The 18,766-nt window shown below is 38.0% G+C and overlaps 1 protein-coding gene across 1 annotated transcript in view; it reads left to right on the top strand.

Annotated features, from left to right (window-relative positions):
* Nucleotides 1–18,766, top strand: part of RALYL (RALY RNA binding protein-like) — a 115,845-nt gene that overhangs the window by 58,872 nt on the left and 38,207 nt on the right. The gene's annotated exons all lie outside the window — the stretch shown is intronic.

The following is an 18,766-nucleotide window of genomic DNA, read 5'->3' as shown; positions in this document are numbered from 1 at the left end:
CACGTTTAGCCTAATTATAGATCAGTACACTGATTTGCATATTACAGCTATTGTCTTCATAGTCTCATAGCTGCTTAAAGTTATTATATATTGAAATGATTAACTCACCTTTCTAAAAACTTATTTTTAAATGCAACATATTCTGAAAAAAAACCTACCATTCTTTTATGAAATGTAGACCATTATATATATTAAAGGTAAGTATCTGTATTTTACTTCAGAGTCTGAATTTCACTTTTCATGCACTGTTTTCCTTTTAGCTTCTTTCTTTAAAACCTACCTAAGTTTCCTAACATTCTCACTGCCTGTTTTCCTTCAGAACTGTATATTCTTTATGTCTCTTCATTCTCATTTTTCTTTGTTCACACCACCATGCTTCATGCTACCAAAAACATAAACTGCAGACAAAAGATCCCATGCAAAATAGCTGTTTAACAGCTATTTCTACCATGTAATTATCAGTAGCTTCCAAATTGTTGTATTAACTGCAGATCAGAAAACTACTTCAAGTTCTGAAGTGCGAATTACAGTTAGCAAACAAAGGAAGTGCGTCAGTTAGGAACAAAGAAACAACAAATCAGCATAAGCAGGACTGAGATATGTCTGAGTTGCTATAGCATAAAGTAACTTTGTTTTGTTTGAGTATATTTTTAATTAATTGCTTTCCATTTCTACTTTCTACCAACTCAAAATTATTGAAAAATAAGTTCAATGGTGGTCAAAATGGGGGGGGGGGGGTGCTCTTGGTCTGCAAGCTTTGAAATGTCCAAATTCATTATCAAATTCAGTCACTCCTGTTATTACCCTTCATTACTCCACTTTGTAACTTGTCCTATTGAGTTGGTTTTTTGAGGCCTCCACTCTTGTAATGAAGTGATGACCTGAAAATCTCCACTTTAAGATTAAAAAAGACGTTGCATGCTGTTGTGGCTGAGGAGCAAACTTGAAAGTATAAAAGTCCAGGAAGCAAATAAAAGCCAATGGTAGCAATTATATTAATAGTAATTGCCACGAAATAATAAATCCTAGTTTTGTAGTTCTTGTCATGATCTTAAGAAATTTGCGGGCAATTTTAGGTTATTTGGGGATGTCTACCTAGGAGGAAGCATTATGTGTATGTTTTGGGGTTGGGTTTGTTTCCAGATGAGCAGATTGGTGGCCACTGCGTAAATCCACATTACCTCCATGTAGACATTGTATGTGACTGTTACTAAACTGGATTCCTCTTGGGAAGTCTAATCTGAGCAAATAGACTTAGCCTCTTCCCAGGACTTCCTAGAAGTTTGACTGTAATGTACTTGAATTATTTTTTGCAAGTTCATAATGATAAGGGTAGAAAATTTAAAAATTAGTCCCCACCTCTGTGCTACTTTTGCCTTTTACTGCTGTATTTCCTCCACCCTAAAGGAGGGATTCAGACAGAGGTTAGAGCGCTGTGCTCTGAGGAGGGGTGCTAGCCATCATCCACCTCCTTGGTGCTAAGTCAGAGAGATGCTCCTCCTAGTCCCACAGTAACTGGGGGGCTCATTTGTTCAGAGGATGAGGTCTTGTGCCAATACCTGCACCTAAGGTTTTAACCCAGACTGGCGGCTGCAACCACCAGGCTTTTAAAATACAGCAAATGTTTGCAGAAGAAATGCTGAATCAACCTCAATTAGACTAACACATAAGTGCCCTTAATGCCTCTTGCAGCCAGAGTTGGTCAAAACACCAATCTAAATTACTTTAAGTTGCCTACAGATGACTTGGTCCTGCACACAAGCCTTTCATTCATCTACCTTCTGCGACAGAGATTTGTTCACACATTTTCATTATACTGCCTGTATGGGCTAATTATGCTTTTTCATTTTGCTATGCCTTAGCTAACAACTTCTTGGTGCTTTTCAATTGTTAATTCTTTTGATGGAGTAAGGGAACGTGAAGTGTGGCAGACTAAGAGCCCGAGACTGCCACAGTTTGTTGAGCTCTGCATGTATGTGCAGGGCTGCAGCCTTCCCGTGAGAGATGCCACAAAGGACAAGGGTTCTTAAAATGATGCATTGTTTCCCCTCTCTCAGAAAGCAGCTAGCTACAGAGAGAAGCATACCCCACCTCTTGCTGCTGTAGTTTGTGTCTCGAATGCAGGGAGAGAACAACTCCTGTACTCCCTTGGTAAAGGAAACTCCATTTATCCTTCTTTCTATGCAAAGTGCATAGCAAAGAAGAAAAATCCATGCTCCTTTACTCCCTGTGCAAGACAGGGGCATAATTTGGCACTGAAGTAACGGTAAGGTCTTTAATGCAATTCTCTAATGGTAGCAATCAGGAGCAAAAATTCATCAAGTATGTGATCTATTCAGGTAAGAGTATCTGAATTCAATGCTATGATTTTGAGCTAGAATACGAAGTTGAATTTGAGATGCATGTTGTCTTCCTTACTGGGTTTTTTCCTTCCTAAAATCCGTAGGGAAGGCTGAAACTTCTCTTGAAAGTGCTGAACGCTGAGTGTTAGCCTGTAGGGGCACAGGATGCTTCTCCCCATAGAAGTTATTTCCACACTTCTGGGGGTTTGTGTCCATATTCAACCTGAGCAAGACAGACAGTTGTCTGGATTTTCTTTCCTCTTCAAGTTATGTAGCATTCATGTTCATGTAGGGTTAGAATAAAAAAGAAGTTTTGCAAATAGCCAGAATGCCTGGAAGACTTTACCATCAGAGGCAACAGTTCTGGTAAAATTCCACCAAAGTGAAGACTACTGACAATGCATCAAATTAACTTGATGCAGAAGTCTTTGAAACATTCAGACCTAGAAAGACCAGGTAGGTCAAGAGGTACAAGAAACTGGGTACTGCAAAAAGGACAACTTAACAGCCAGCTCATATTAAGTTCATCCCACTTTGTGGCAAAATATGTATAATATTTAAAAAAAAATATTTAAAATGCCAACAACTTTTAACTATCCACATTTGCTCTCCATATTTGGCATTTTGTTCTTAATAATGATGCACAATTATCCCTTCAACAAAACTGTTATCATTCTCTCTAGATGATTAGATTGATAATGCAGTTACTAACTATTCACCCAGCTATTTCATGGCAGCTGATTCATGGTAACTATCTGTATGTAAAAGTTTAGCCCTTGATAAATTCCAGATAATACTGCATGCAGATTTGTAATTGGTCATCAGTCTGACCCCTAAAATTCAAAACTTATTTTGTAAGACACAGCTATTGCAGCATCTTTTAAGACCTGTAATAGTATTATATAGCCAAGAGAGACCATAATTATTTTGTAACTGTCTCGCACAGTAAAAGTTCTTTGAATTAATTCTTGTTTGTATCTAACTGTAATTGTATGTAACTTTCATAATAACATCCGGTCTTTACTTTAACACATGCAGTGGTAGAAAATCCATCAGAGCAACTAATAACTTTGTCAAACTTTTAAAAATATTTATCCTCTTTAGATGTCATTTAATAATATATCCCATATTGCTGAATACAGAAGAGACATGGAGATAGAGTAAGAAACAGAGCTGATTTTTTCTGATGTTAGTGAGAAGTTAGATTCATATGCTGCCAGCTGAAAAGAATGGCATTACTTCTGGATAAGCAGGCAATAGCTCTACAGTCAGATGGTCTTGGAAAATGCATGTGTTTTATACATCTGGTTGTCAACTGAGATTCAATCTATTTCTCTTTCTTTTGTGTAGATGTTAAAAAACAAACACAATACAAACTGCTGACTTTTTCACTCTTTTTTTCAAGATTGGCTGTTTGCTATAAACAGTATAAATTTAGGTGGAAAGCCCAGAGAGAGACATAAGTGAAATGAACACATTGTATGCAGTTATTACATGATGTTGTCTGTTGTGGGAGAAAGCAGACAGATACAAGTAAAATTGGAACTAATTGCTGCATTTTTTTTTTACATTCTCAGTAAAAAACTAGAGATCTGTATGAACTACTACTTTCCTCACCAAGGTCCTGTTTCTAGAAAGTATATGAGAATAGAAAATACTGAAGAGCCATGTTTTTCCAAATCACAGCTTAATCACAGTACCTTTCGAATCATGGTTATTTACTTCTAGAAGAGATGGAGGAATTTTGGCTGGCTCAGCTTTAGGAAGTGCTTCCAAAATATAAAAAGTAAAATTCTTTCATTTTCTTCTGGCAGAATTGTTCTGAGAAACATCTAACAACTGGAATTTGTCACCCACATTTCTTCTTCTTGCTCAGTAATATTTTCTTTTCCACATGGCCATTTTGCAGAGATCTATAGGAAATCCCGCACTCAAACACCAGTTTGAGGGATCCCATTCTGAAGAAGTGAGATAGTTAAAAAAAAAGCCTAGTCCTTGCAGGCTCTGTTAGGATAATATTCAGTCCACTTCCAAAATACGCAGGTTCCTTCAATTCACAGTCAGGATTTGGTTTGTTTGTTGGTTGGGGTTTTTTTTTGGGGGGGGGGGGTTGCAGACAATAGGTTATAAGGCACAAAACAGAATGTAGCCACATGTCATCTTCAGTACAACAAATACCACAACAATTGTCCCCCATCCTGATTATCAGATAGCACCAGTGGAAGGAGCAGACACTATTCCCACTGTTCCCATCCAGCTTTTGAAGAGAGATAACTAAGAAAATTATTTTCCTTCAGCAGAGGAAAAATATAAAAAGAAGAGGAGGTACTGGATGCATTTTGTACTGTTAATATGAAACCAGTAAAACTACCAATGTGAACATAGACTTCTAATTCTCATTCACATTCAGGCCAGGTATTCAGGATCTGTGTTTTCATGAAAAGCATGGGAGGACTGAACACAGTGGCCAATTATTTAAACTCCTTGTCTAGAGACAGGCAGTAATTCCTTGTGCTTAAAACCACTCGGGCTCTGTGACTTAGATAGATAGGCAGCAGCAGGTCTTCTGCAGTTGCAGAGAATACCCTCTAAACCAACCAACTGTTTAATTATGTGTGAGGTTTAGCCTGGAGGCCAGAAGCAGAAGTCAGGAGACTGCAAGGGCTCCGTGGATGGTGAGGGTGAGGCTGCCAGTGTAGTCCCCAGAAAGACAGGAGGGATTTGGGGGATGATAACACATACGGAAAGCTGGGAATCTTCATGTGGAAGATGCTGAGAATCTATATGGTTTAATTTCAAGCGGTATTACTAATACACTTCTCTTCCAACAATTTACCAAAACCCATAAGGATTAAGCTTTTCTATAATTGCCTTCTTTCCATTATTAAAAGACGTTGAAACAGTGGATGAATATCACTGTTTTATAAATTTATAAAAAGTTTTTTTGCTTGAAGATATCTCTGAAGAAGAGATTACAATGCCACAGTAATAATAATGGTGTTGCCTTGCTGTTACTGCATTTGTCAGTGGTTTTATGTTGTTACTCAGTGTTTAAAGATCCCAGATTATGTATTTTCTACTCATCTGCAATCTAAATAATCATTTTATGGTTCCTTTGTTTTCCTGATCTTTTTCATTCTACACCACTTCTACTTACACACACACAGAAAAATATATATTGCATAGAAAACAGACTAATACATTTGGCCAAAAAAGAAAAGTATTTTCATAATTCTGTTAACTTTTATTAGCAACAAATATGCACCTTAATACATTCTTTTTCCCCTCTCTGACCTTAATGACATCAGTAACAATGTACTTCATAATTGAGAAAGGCACCAGAGCATGAGATCACTTTTCTTCTCTTCTGGTTATTCTATTTGCCTTTCCCTTTATTTACTCTCTGTTTTTTCTGTCATCCAAGACTACCTTTTCATTAGTAATTCTAGGAAAACAATACATATACAAGTCATTTATGTTCTGGGTTAATGATGAACAATTCCTCAGTAATGAATATTTGTAGTCTCACCTGTGTACGAGACAGGATGTTCTCTAGAGGAGGAAAAATGATGTGCAAGAGAATGTTTCTGAAGGAAAGTCAGGAGGCTGAAACATGGGGGGGGGGGGGTGCAGGGAGTGGAAGGAAATAAACAGGGATGCAGGAACATAAGAACAGAAAGGAAAGTCCAGGGAAAAGGACTACACAAAGAAGCAAAAAGGGAGGTGTTTTCTTACAATGGAAAATGGAGGGAGGAAGGAAGGATAATATTTGCTGGGTATGTAACCTCACCGTGGAACAACACTACTTCAAACTTACTGGGTTTTGCCCAAACAGTGGTCACTGATCCACGAGTTATAGAATGTGTTTGGAGAGCTCCGTGTTAGCACAGTGTTCCTATTTCCTATTTCTGAGGTATCAACATAGCATCTTGGCCCATCAGTCTCTATGGGCTTCTGTGAATATGCACACCTTCCTGTGGCAGGGTAACAGGCACGTGAAACAATTTCATAAATGAGATCTAACTCCCTACTCACAACACATCTGAAAATCGAGACAGGTTTTCATCCTTCATGTGGCTGGTGCCATCTGAAAGACTTTATTTATTTATTTTCACAGGTTTCCAGATTATTACAATGAAGTTTTAATTCAATATCTTCCCCTTGATAAATATATTGAAAGATATAATAATTTTGAAGTTTTATATATTGAATTTCAAATTCCCTATACTGCTGTTCAAATCAGTCAATCTGTATTTGGCCCTTGCTCTTCTGTGTTGCTCTTACTACTTTTGTATGACAGTAACAATTGAAACTTTTCTTAATATTAAGTTCTTAGCTTGTTAGGGCTTATACAAATATTTGGAGAGGATCTGATGGCTGATCCCTCCAAACCCACCTTCGAAATCAGCTTAATCGTTTTCACTAGCAAGTGAAACCTGAGACTGGTCCATGTACCAAAAATGTTACTTGTTCTTGTGCTAGAAGAGAAAGATGGGACAGAAAAGACAAATGTATGCTTAAAAGACCAAACCACAGAAGGACAGCCAGTACTGCTATGCTAGCTTTTACTTGAAAAAACTCTTCAAACCCTTCTGCAGTAATATAATTTGCAGCTTCTTGATAAAGAGATTTCTTCTTTGGAGTTTGACCACCCATGATCACAATAGCAATCAGCAGCTGGTCTTGCTTCAAAAGTTATTGCTCCACACCAGTCTCTGTATACATTGGCTTTCTAAAATGGCTGGGTACTTTAAACTTTGACATTCTCATAAAAAGCCCTATCAAGAGCACTGCCACAGATCCTAGTTTAAGTTTTTTCTTTTCTTTTCTTATCTTTCTTTTTTTAAAGCAAAGGGAACATATCAAAGAACAAGGCACACGTAAAACAGTGCTAAACATGCTGGCCAATTGGCTAGGCTGAGTAAGGATGAAGAGAATTAGGGAGGCAGAAGAAAGAAGATAGTATTACCTATATTTTTTTTTAATACATATTTTTTCTTTGCAATGTAAAATTATGAAATGATAAAAAGGGACATATTTTCCCTTCTATTCTTGCGTTCTTACCATAGAGTGTAAGCACCCTTTCTGAGTTTAAATGGGGCCATATTTCTCTTCCCTGTCCTAGGTTTCATGTTGAGGGGTAATTTACAACCCTAACGATGAAGCTTACTACTGTGAATAGTGATGGGAAGAGGGAAGGATTTTTTTCTTGATTCTATATCATTTTAAACTTTGATAATTTCATTAAAGTGTTGTGTCCCACAGAGAGCTGCACCACCAGAGTTGAGATCATGGAAGAAATGGAAGATGTCCTCCAGAGAGATTGTAGAGTCTCCATTTGCTGATCTTTCCAAGTCTCAGCTAGGTAAAGCCATGGCTGACCTGATCTAGCCCTGGGTCTAGCCCGTTGGGTAGGAGGCTGAACCAGATACCTTCTAGAAATGCCTTCCAGCTCTATGAATAGGCAGGGAAGCCACATTAGCTGTTGGACATGGAGCGTGTACAGTGATACTTCCAGACTCTGACTCCCCTCTCTGAAATCAGGAGAATGGCCTGTCCCAGGGTAGGAAGTTTGTTAAGAGAGGAGGCAATGCAGAAAGAGGCACATCAGAGAGAAGTGTTGCTGACACAGAGCGAATTGGAGGTCCTACTTGTCTCTCACATTTGTTAAAGGTTTTTTTAAAGGATATTAAACTTCAGGCTAGGATACATTGTCTTAAATGTTACACTGTTGATAGCCTTGTGCATGATACTAGGGAACAACAACTTACATCTTGCCTTATTGGATCATTCCATGCTCTAGTATACCCCTCATTCAAAATAAAACAAAATCAGGATGTGTCCTGATAGGAGGCAAACTTTCAACTAGTAAAATTAATCAGATCATAGGTTGTTTTCCACAAATTTAGCTTAATCTGAGATCTGACCTCATTTAAGAACCACTTTTCAACTACATTGGTATAATGCCTTTACATACCTTACTGTGAAAAGAAGCAGGACTGAGTTGAGGGTATTTAGGGTCATATTCAACAGCTTCTGTTTGGCCCACACTGATGTTGATTTCAAGAAGAAGGGTCTTGATTTTGACCGTTTTGGTTTTGGCTTGGTTTGGGTTTGTTGGGGGTTTTTTTTGCCTTAGTTCTAATTATGAACTGCAGTTCAAAAGCAATCTGTGGTTATCCATTGAGTTAGGGGATTTTTTCATCTCAGGTTCAGGCTGGGTTCTTACAATTCTTATCATTGTGCAAGGCAAAGTGCAGCTTTGTCAACATCAGCCATACACGCTCCCATGGGAGTGTACACGCAGGTTGTAATACGTAGCAGGTTGTAACAATTTTGCTGATGATGTACACAAAAATAAATAGTAATTAGGTCACATTCTGTCTTTCCAATAGTATGCTAAGAGTTTTATTGCTAACAGTTTAATTACTGTGCTCTAATTACTTTTATTTGTAAAGTCTTCAGCTTTGGTTCTGAATTCATGTAAGGATCAGTTTTGTTCAATAAAAAGAATTCCTTCACAACCACATATTAGAGTTGAATTAAAAGTTGGAGGATGTGCCTTAAATGTGAAGTAGAAATATCAGAGTGGATCTGTCATGCATGACCAGCAACTGGCAGTTTATATTGCTATGGTAGTGAGTCTGTAGCTAATGCTAAAGCATTTGTTTAATTTTTAAAAAAAGCAATTTCCAATAAATACAGTTACTGATTTTTATTTTTTTTCTTTTCAGTTGCTTCTAATGCTTTATACAAAAACAACCTTTCTGAACTCTCTCACACGTGGGTCCTGGAGCCCTTACTCTCAGGGGAAAGAATGGGAGGCTGAATCAGCTATCGTCCTGTAGCTAGCTACTTTTGTCAAACATTTTCATAACCACCCAGATAGCCACCAAAGTACTTGTAAGTCCCAGCAAATTAGGAATTTTATCAGAAGCAATTATTTGCCAAAAAGTACCTACTAGGTATGGCCTTGTTTATTCTCTTGCCATCTAAATCAAGGGACAGAAACTGCAGGTAGCTTTCCAGGCAGCCTATGAACAACAAATAGTCAAAATGAAAAATTACCAAATTTCAGACTGCATTTTTCCTATGAACTATTTGTTGACTACCTGAAAATAGCGAACACCTTCACAGAAATTAGGATCAATACACAAAAGAGGAAAACTGAAGCATTTCTCAAGTAATGTAATTTATCCTGCAGGTCTATCCTTTTTTGGTGTACAAGAGGATATGGGATGGAAATGGAAGCTACATCTTCTGAGACAGTGAAGCTAGTGAAGCAAAACTGGAGGTCGTTAATGTGGCTTATATAGCAGTATTATGCCAAAGTGTTTGCATTTCTTTAGAAGAGATGGAGGAACCTGAGAGGTATCGAATAAGACCTTGTATCCTCACAAAACTAATCTTTTTATTCATACACACACACACACACACACACACATACATGTTAATCATGATTACACTTTAAATCTGGAATCAAATATGATTTGGTTTTGAGCAGACCTTGTCTAGGTGTCAGTAGTTAGATGTATTTCATGTTCTGGCTGATACTTTATGGGCTATAAAACTGTCTTGCTGTGTAGAGCATCCACAGAAAAATAACCTTCCAGTCATGTAAGTTGTATAAGGGTGAGTAATGGTAATGCGGTTTTGCTGGGAGAAGGCAAAAATCGTGCGAGGGAAGATCAGCAAGAAGGTAAGGGAGGGAGAAGGAGGGGCGGGGAGAGAGAGAGAGACCTTAACAGTTTTAATTCCTTCACAGAGTCTTGTGGTTTGGGAAGAGATGCTGGAGGCAATTCTCAGCACTAAATTGTTATGGTAGCTTAATTCAATAGACTATATAAAACCAAATTTAGTCTAAGATGTGTCTGTATTGTTAACTCCTAATGTGCATTTCCTGCGGTGATAAAACACTTGAAATGAAACTTTCTATAAATGTTTACTAGCCCTGATGCATACCAGTGCAAGCAAAGCCCTAATCTGACAGGGAATGTGACCACATGATCTAGGGACACATGTTACAGAAAATGGCAATCGCAATAACGGAAGCATAAAGCTCCCTGAGCCCTCTTTTCTGCCGTCATTTTCTTAATATCTAAAATATTATGAAATTAATCTGTATGAAAGAGAAAAGATGGAAATACAGATCATTATCTAGAAAACCATGATGGTTACTATATTTTATTTAGGAGTGATGAATGTCTTTCTAAGTGAGAGTCTGAATGCATTAATATTTTCTTTTTAATATACACAGAATCATTTTTACTACGGTTGATAAGACTAAAGAAACATTTGTAAATGTTCTCCCCAAGCAGGATAAAAAATATTCTCAATTCTAGTGTTATAGCCATTGAATGTGGTCTCTTATCCACAAATATTAGTATTATGTTCTTAACAGACAATAACAATAAGTTAATGAAATTTGCCCACCTGCTGCAAGCAAGCTGTCAAAACGTGAATCTGTGCAACCGTTTCCTTGGAGCTTAATACGGTGATATGAAGGAGTCTCCAGAAGAGGTCCTGTAACATCCAGGGAGTGCAAGGGAGGAGGTGAAGAGAAGATCACATAAAACACATACTGAACTCCCCAAATCTGGGGGGGGGGAGGTAAATATAATAGTGAGACTGTGGATGATTAACATCTGTTATGCTACCAAAATGTTTGACAGAGGTTACAACATGTGATTTACAAAGATGACTACTGTATTTTAAGGAGCTTAGGGTTGGGAAAAACAGGTTAAACCTGAAGCCAAAAAGGTAACCTGATCAAACTCTACATTGGATATGCTCCACAAAAAATCTTGAATGAGGAAGAGAGGAAATGATTAATACTCCATATTGATGGGTGCCCTGACAGTGAACCAGGGAGCGGAGTAAGCCCTCAGAGTGAGAAGGTAACCATAAAGAAATGGACCAGGCAGAGTAAAGCAGGAGAGTACCTAGACTGCACTGTCTTCCCTGCATGCCCAGGAAGGCAGGAGCACAACCATATGAGGAAACTTGAGAAAGATCCCTCCCTAAGCAAAAAAGACATTCCTCAAAAAAGACAGGCACAGAACCTCAGTTCTTGCCCATTGCAGATAGGAAAATGTTTCTAAGCTCCCTCCAAGGCATGCCATGCCTAAGTTAAGTTGCAGAGGACAAGGGGCCAGCCTTGCAAGTCGGCTGAGACACTAGAGCAGGCAAAAGAAACCCGTATGGGCATTTCCTAATGGGAAGAAGTCTTTTGGTAAGTGTCAAACAGTACTTATTTGCAAATTAGAAAAGATATGTAGAAAATTTTCAGCTAGATGATTCATACTCACGTCATATCTGTGTGACAAGGAATCAGTAGCTCTACCATATTGTCTAAAATTGTACAAGGAAACCACAATACCAATATCATGACAAGCCACCGGGTTGTTTTGCTACATGCTACACTCAGGTGAGTCATCTGGGACAAAAATCCTTTCTCTTATGAGAATAAATGTATTGGAAAAAAACAGATATACATCTAAGATAAATAATATGTCTGATCCCTTGATTTCAACAAGCTTTATTCTGGATTTACAGTGAGGTAGTTCAGAGTGCTGAAATTTGACTACCTTTCTGTAAATCAAAAGGTCTTTCCACTGATACTTTAGGAATTCCTTTGTTTTGTGACTTTTTATTCCCTTACAGAAGAGAAATCTTTCCTTCACTGTGTAAGTAGAAAGTGAATGGACACAGGCCCTTTCAGAGTGCTGAAGTATTAGGAGGCACAGATTTGTCAGAAACCAAGGGAAGGGTAGTCAGCATAGTTAGCACTGGTCCAGAGGATACACAACTGGTCATGTGATGCACAACTGCCCTTTCCACTCATCTCTGACCAGACTGGAATTGAGTCTAATCTTGTGCTCAGTTATAGAAGAATCTCCTTTGTATCAGGTGCACTTCCCATATCCATTTACCATGGAAATTATTGCACAATGGGTTAGGAGTACAAGAACGCTTTCTTAGATTCACAGTATCTGGTATTTCCATTTATATTGTAACTTCACTCGCAAAGCGCACTCTTGGAAAAACAAGCAGTACGTCTTGTCTTCACAAGCTGTACTCAGGACACTGACAGTTATGGTCTCTTTCATGTCTCCATTTTGCTAGTTTAAACCTTGAGTTGCTCAATCCAAAATAATTAAATTACATCATTAAACTTAGTGTAAATAAGAACAGAATTAAATTTAATTTAAGCCTTCTGACAGTTTGAAAAGGGGAGAGGAAAGCATGTGTTGCAATTTTCTAGAAATTTTTTTTCTTTACATAAATTCTGACATTGTCACATTGTAATTGATTAACCTTTTGTGAACTGTGCTTTTCTGTTTTATTCATCGCTTCTAAGACTGCTTCTCTGAAAAGTACACAAAGTTTTCAGAGTTCTGTTTTTGTAATCTTAAGTGGTTAGTCTTTCAGCTCCAGTGCTACCACTGCGATTTAAATTTATCAATCTGCTGTTCAGTGAAATGCTGCAGAAACACTTTAAAGCCTAAACCCATCACTTATTCTTCCACCTGTCAATGACAGTCTTCTGTACTTGTCAAACCAAGTTAAATGACACTCCTGCAATGTATACAATATTACTAATAAATTGGATAATCAATCACATGTGTATGGTTTGACAGTAGTACCTTGAATATACTGAATTTAAAACACATTTTTAAGAGGCAGGACTCATTACTCTTGTACTAAGAAAAAAAAATACCATACGGACAACAGGAATTTACCAGTCGCTCTGTACAATTAAGGGATACCTTGGGAAATGGTTAGGCCACTGGAAAACTTTTTCATTACCTTACTATAAAATGTTTTCATGGGAAACATAAGTAATTGGAGATTACTTTCGATGACAGAAAAATAGTTTAAGAGCAGAAGGAGAAAGGTCAGGGAGACATTAAGTAGACTTACTCAGGTTTCTTTAAATACAAAAGCTACTATTATGTTTCTAAAAAGCATCAGGCTAACAGTGTGAAGCACAGACTGTCCCTGCAGCCACAGTAAGTAGTTTTTACTACGAGTAATTCTAATACTTAGCACTTAGCTGTACAGAAAATTGTTGGGGCTAAATTTTGCCTTGAAATCCCTGCATCATTTGTGCCTGTGTGGCTGCCATAAACAACTCCCAGGCCAGCTGATCCCCAGAGTCTGAATATCGATCCTGATGTCTTTGCTATCCTCTGCTTCACAAGCTTTGCCTAATCCTCTACAGGAAAGTGTCTAAGTGACTTAATTACCTGATAGTTTATATGCAACTTTGAATATTTGCCCAAGTTTTGCCTAAAATCCAGGTTGGAGAGTAAGTTCAACAGTTTTCCCAAAATACATTTCATTGGGAAAATAGTTCTCGGGAGAGAGGATGAAGGTAAAGAAGGGATGTATCTGAAGACAGAAAAAAAATACAGCCTAATCATACTGCAAATAAATTCTGCCTAGTGCCTGCAGAAAGATACTTTAATGGAAAATGGAGTACTGTATGTCAGCTATTTTATGTATACATGTCTTGCTTGGGCAAAATGTACCTCTTCAGATTAGATTTGCCAAAAATTTTTCACTTTTGCAGAAAAAATTTCTCCATGAGCAGTACTACATTCTTTGCTGTACTTTTTAAAACTTGACTCCATACTTCTCCACCACCTCAAGAAAAAAAATAAATCTGTCTTGCACTTATTAATTGAATGAACATGTAGAATTAGAATAAAACTTTTATTAACTTATGGTTACAAAATTACTATGAAAATTTATCTGTAATTGAAATATACAAATAATAGGTTATGTTCAATCATTTGGCATTTTTGGACTAGTGGCTGGGGATTTTGGTGGTTATTTTTTGTTTTTAATTATAACTATTTGCCCTCATAACTGCACTATGGAAATGAATGTAAAATACCTTTCTGCAATTATTTTTCCTCTCCCAGATCCCTCTTTTTTTGCTGTAAACCTCCAAGATTATATTAGTTGAAGGAATCACTGACAAAATTTGTCTTTTGACAGTAAGTATGTCAGCAAAAAGCAGGCTCTGGAGAATATTCTCTTTCTCTGCAGAATATACAGCCTGAACTGCAAAACAGAAGTGTCCTTCCACTTCTACCAGCATTCTCAGCCTTAACTAAAACCAAATCATCTCTAAAGTAAAGGTAGGATACAGCCCACCAATGTAATTCATGTCTTTGGGGAACGTAGGTAACCATCCTCTGAAAAGTGGCCTGAAATCTCCAACATTTTTTTCAATAGCTCATGAAAGTCATTGCCATCCAACTGATTTTCTAGCAGGGAACGTTTCCATCTCTAAATCATCTAGTTACCCTCACCCACACTCTTTTTTTAACATCATGTCTGTTTAGACTGATTCTCTTTTGTACTCAACAGGAACAATTTCTAGCACTCTTTTTACATGACAAGAGAAATGATTTTACAAGTGACTGGAATACTAGTTTCAACCATTAGGATGATATGTGCCTCCTAAAAAGAGTTTGATTGAAGGAATATTGCTTTTGTATTTAATATTTTTATCCAGCCCTGACAACAGAGAAGCAATTGACAGTATAAATGGTGATAGCACTGTCAATCGAATTAAGATACATTATGCCTGGTTTGTCAACATTTATGATTTACAAATACATCTTTGTACCTGTGGAAAGAAAAAGAGATATTAGCTAAGGGTGACTCACATGCAAGACAGAAATTCTTGTTGCCATGAAAATAACAAAAGCTATTTCTGCTCTGTTCTGCATTAACTATTCTAAAGTCAGAATAACTCCACTGAAGTCAGTTACACTCACTAGTGTTTGGAGCTAAGTAAATTAAAACAGAATGTGATCATTAGTTTATAAAAATCTTTTGTGGGCATAGAACACAGAACGCAGGAAAGATTACACTGTAATAATAAATTTTCAATATACAATATAATCAGATAAAGACATAACATCCATAGGTCTATTTCAAAGATGCAGAAGTATAACTTTGCATTTGCCTGACTGACACACATGCTGCTGCTGGTTTGCATAGGAAATTTGAATATGTACAGCATCATAACTCTGAAAATACGGTCTTTGGGGAATCCTTTATTCTTCAGGCATACACAATTTAAAGCAGGCATAGTGTTAGGTGAAGTGAAGCTAAAAGAGACAGCTCGTACAAGATTGCCTTGATGATACCAGGTCAGAAAAAGGAACCATGACTTTTGCTTAACAGAAACATGCTTTACTGATGAGTTTTCTTTGCCTCAGTGTCAGCATTGCAGTGTCTTTTAATGTCTTCTGTTTTAATAGCAGCATCATGCACACAGTTCTGTTGTTAATATTGCAGAGATGGCATATGTTTGTGGGTAAGTAATCTGCCTGTTTACAGTGCCATTAGGAAACCGCTGACTCCACCAGTTCACAGGCTCATTTAAACCCTTCTCTGCTTCCAACTTGCTGAGTATTTGGTATTCAACACTGTGCGAGTGATTCCTGCAGCCTCCATAACACAGGTTGTTGGGTTGCTAAGGAATAACTCTCAAGAGGTTAAGAGCCCTGCAGTCACCTTGATCTCAGTGCCGGTGATTATCTGTGCTAATTTTGTGCTTTGTGTTTTATACCGCAGCACTGACCAAAGCTTATGTGTGTCCCTTGGCATGCATAAGTGTGAACTATGGATGTACTGGTTGCTTTTGCAGTATAATCTCTTCAACATAGTATTACAAATGAAGCATCGTCATTCAACTTAAAAAAAAATGAAAAAGAAAAAAGCCAAGTGAGATCTGCTGGAAAAACAGAAGGGATTTACAGAAGACATTTTTTTTTCCTCCTAGGTCACCCATTTTGGGTTCATTTCATTGTCATTGGTTCATAGCCTTTTCAGTACACATGCAGGACAACTCCTTCACAGCCAAGAGGAGTAGAAACTGCCTTTATAAAACCCCAGACCTCTAAGACATGATGTCTTGCATCCATGGGCTGTTAACTCAGCACTCACAGTGAAGGACACTTAACCCCAGGAGCTACTGCATGTTGCCTCTGTGTTGCCTGTGCTGTCACAGCAGCAGGTAGAATTTCAGAGAGTGAAAAAGAGATCCAGATCATGGTTATAAAGAAGGATCCACATCAAGATTTCCCAAAGCTTTAAACCCACTCTCCTTTACCTGTCTTATTCCATAAGGGTCAACACTTACAGATAAGGTCCTACAGTACTATTCTTCTTCTGTTATTTTAATAGATAGCATGGAAGGATAAATGTCTTTCCTCCATGACCGACACTTGATTCCCATCAGCTTTCTTCAAGGAGACTAAGTAGTGGGAAAGGGAAAAAGGAATTGACCCCCTTGTTCTGTTGAGAGCTCATAGCAGCCCATAGACCTCTAGTACCTCTGCGTGCTATTCCTACCTTGAGGGTCAAGTACCTGTTGCCACATCTTTGCCAGTGGTCCCAGGTAAGAAGTCCTGTACGTGCAGAACTGGTTCTTTCCCACTCCATATGACTGCTACTTCCACACAGAAATGCCCTTTGCCAGTGCAGAGATCCCAAATGATCTGTGGAGAAAGCAGAGATTCCCTCCCTACCTTCTGCTGGAGTCCCCAGAACCCATATTGCGGGATATGGAACTTAATTAACAGGGATGCCCTTGAATTGTGATGATTTCATTTACAATGAACTCAGACTAGAAATGTAACCAAATCAACTCGTGTTAGTCAATTGTGCTAGCAGGTTGCACTGTTAGAAGCCACAATATGTTTGCATCTCATCCCAGCCACAGGCTCAGTAACATTTTGTCAGAGAGAGGGATGAGAATGACAAATTGGATTACATTTGCTGCAGCCAAAGCCATGTGTTTGCCCGTTTCAGAGACTGACGGTCATGCAACATACAGAATACCAGCAGTTATCTCTTACCTTGGTAGCAATGGATGCTACTGAACTAAAACATGAAAAAATGCAAAGCACCTTAACTTTAAGGTTAGAGGCAACAGCTGTAGCAGAGTTGTTTAGATAGCTTCAGCTGTAAAACACTGTATGAAAACTGCTGGGGTTTCTCCAGGTGAAAATTAAAGACATGCTGACAGTATAAGATGCTTCTGAAGTAGCGAAACATTTTTAAAAGGTAGTATAAGCAACACATGAAAATTTACAAGAATTCATAGATTACACTGCCACGCGATAACAAGACTCCAAAATGTGCTTCTACTTTTTCCTACTCTGGTCCCCCAGATAAGCATTAGACCATGTGGGTTGAAACTGTCATCTGCAAAGCTGAAGGAACATGAAGAACTGAGTTCAGTTTCAAGACAGAAGTTACTTGAACAGGGAACAGAGCAAAAGAATTAAATTCTTAGGGGCTGACTGATGTGCAAAACTGCTTCTCTTAAAAGAGAAGTATTATCCAAGATGTTACACTAAATTAAAAAATAATAAAAAATTAATAAGCCACATTTTTCAACAATATAAAAATATTCTGCATGAAGAATGCTGTGTCACAGGGTCTACTCAGTGGTACAGTGGCAGAGTGAGAGCAGAAGGTAGGGAAGGAGAAAAATAATCAGTTGTCACACCAGAAACCCTTTCCTGCATTTTGCCCACCCAAAACCTCCACTGCCTGTGACTACCCTCATCTGAGAAACCTGTGAGCCTTTCCCAACCACTCGACCCTCTCTCAAACCTACTGACTTTTTTCACTAGCACACTCAGATCTCTGCCTGAGACCTCTCTCCCTCCTGTGCCTCATCAGTGCCACCATTCCCAGGGATGGCTTTGAGCCATCTCTGTCATGGCATTTGTATGTTAAAAGTAAGTTCCACATGTTGAAAGCCCAGTGAAGGGTCAGCAGTCCTTATTTTGTCCTATGGGCCAGACTTGAGTTGCCACGGAAAAATATAGCTGTCCTTCAGCCTTACTCTAGCTGGTGTAAAGTGAATTATTCTTCATCAGCTTCATGGTCTTCAACCTTGAAAAACTGAATTTATCTGGTCTTTATGCAAATTAAATTAATGTCACTCCAGGTGAAAGGTTTCATGTGACAGGCCTTTTAAATTTAATCTTTTTTCTTCAAATTATCTGTTACGTTCTTCTTAAAAGCACAGATTGAATATTAAGTATGGGCTTAGTGCAGCTATTAATCATTCAGCTAACTAAAACCACTGGCAAACTGTGAAAAGCTGTAAATAAAATAATAGCTTTGCTATCTGCTACCTCTTAGTTCAATGTAGACTGGTACAGAATGAAAGACAAAATAAGAGCTGTCACATAGTTTAGGGAAAATTTTGCTAGTTTTGTGTTAAGGTAAGATACAGAAATATGATCACTATACAAGGTCTGAGTAATATTACTTAATGTTATTTTGCTTCCTCTGCTACACACAGCTTACCTGCTGCTGGGTTCTAGTCTCTCAGGGCTGTTTTATTTAATAAGCACTTCACATAAAAGGCATATAGGGCT

Source organism: Haliaeetus leucocephalus, unplaced genomic scaffold (assembly GCF_000737465.1).
Source record: "Haliaeetus leucocephalus isolate CR32 unplaced genomic scaffold, Haliaeetus_leucocephalus-4.0 Scaffold506, whole genome shotgun sequence".
Lineage (NCBI taxonomy): Eukaryota > Metazoa > Chordata > Aves > Accipitriformes > Accipitridae > Haliaeetus > Haliaeetus leucocephalus.
This window is presented reverse-complemented; position numbering and strand designations above follow the sequence as displayed.